The 1,474-nt window shown below is 28.4% G+C and overlaps 1 non-coding gene across 1 annotated transcript; it reads left to right on the top strand.

The window, feature by feature from the left end:
* The first annotated feature begins 337 nt into the window (after positions 1 to 337).
* Positions 338 to 411, top strand: Trnan-guu. Its single transcript has one exon. It is a non-coding gene; the product is annotated as a tRNA-Asn (tRNA).
* Positions 412 to 1,474: the final 1,063 nt, after the last annotated feature.

Below are 1,474 nucleotides of genomic sequence, written 5' to 3'. Positions count from 1 at the left end.
TTCGAAACGCTAAAGGTATTTGGAAGAACATTACAATAAATTGAAAAAATATTAAGATTTTAACACCCTGTAGTTACGAAACAAAGTAGAATGTTGATATCAAAAATAAATCTTATTTTTAAGAGATGGCACATGTTTTTTGAACACCCTCTATAAGTATTTTATTTTTATCATTTTGTAAAAATTATATATTTTTATTACTATGGCTTAAATTCATTAAATCAATGAGTTATCTTTTTTAAATTTAATTATCTTATTAATGAGGAGGTACTTGAAACAACTCGATAACAGAATCACCTCTCAGTTTTTCACTGCGTATTAGGTTAGGAGACTCATAGCCTCCGTGGCGCAATTGGCTAGCGCGTTCGGCTGTTAACCGAAAGGTTGGTGGTTCGAGCCCACCCGGGGGCGCAACTTTTTTATTTTTTTTTTTAAGTAGAAAATAAACACGATTTATCACACTATATCAAAATCAAGCCCTCTTAAAATTTTCCAAACTTTTTTTTATCTGCAACAAGCGAACGAAGTTTTGGCGCGTTTTTATCTATCCTCTGTTATCTCCACAAGTGGAGAAAACTTTATAAAAACATTTTTGCATTGAGTAACAAGTGATTACTTCAAAATATTGTGAAAAAAACTGTATAAAATTGAAAGAATGTAATCGAGTTATTTTATTAAAAACAATTACACTATGTGTTAATACAAAACAAGCAAGGGTGTATTTTAAAAACCACATACTTAAGAAAAGATTTCCTGCTTTCAAACCGTGTTTCAAGCTCAAACAACTTCCTGCATTAATTACATTTATCAATACAGGGTTGTTCACCACATACGACACGGAGTGTTGTAGCTAAACGATTAGATTTTTACAAATTGTAAGTTTTGGGTTCGTTGAAGGACTATTAGAGCTACAATTTAAAAATATTTTTACAAGATACAGAGTGTCCCAAATAAATAAAAAATATCAAAGATATATTATTTTAAATGGAACACCCTGTATATTATTGCATTTTTTAGTTTCTACGATTAAAATAAAGGTAAATTTGATTAAGGTTTATTACACTGAAACCTTACCGTTTTTGAAATATTTTCAATTTTGTGAAATTGCAGTATAAATTTTAAGGCTTTATTTCTCCGAGGGTATCAAACTTTTTAATACTAAATATTTACTGAAGTTTATTTATTGATCAGTTATTGTGTTGCAATAATAAAAATTAGAGTACCTTATACAGAGTGTCTAAAAATGTATTTTAAATAATTACTAGCATTAAACGGCAATAACTTGTTTAATTTAAATGGAACACTCTGTATATTTTATGAGAATCAGATGCACAATTTAATTGTCTATCAAATTGTATTATACCACTTTTTACCTATCCCTTCAAGTTTTCGTAGAAAATGCACTTCATCTTTTCTTTCATATACCTATAGAATATTGACATTTTAGATTGTTTTTAAAAGAACAAATGTACAA

This window comes from Sitophilus oryzae, unplaced genomic scaffold, assembly GCF_002938485.1.
Source record: "Sitophilus oryzae breed Bouriz unplaced genomic scaffold, Soryzae_2.0 scaffold_910_pilon_pilon, whole genome shotgun sequence".
NCBI classification, from domain to species: Eukaryota; Metazoa; Arthropoda; class Insecta; order Coleoptera; family Curculionidae; genus Sitophilus; species Sitophilus oryzae.
The sequence above is the reverse complement of the archived record's forward strand: the minus strand, read 5'-3'. Positions and strand labels throughout refer to the sequence as shown.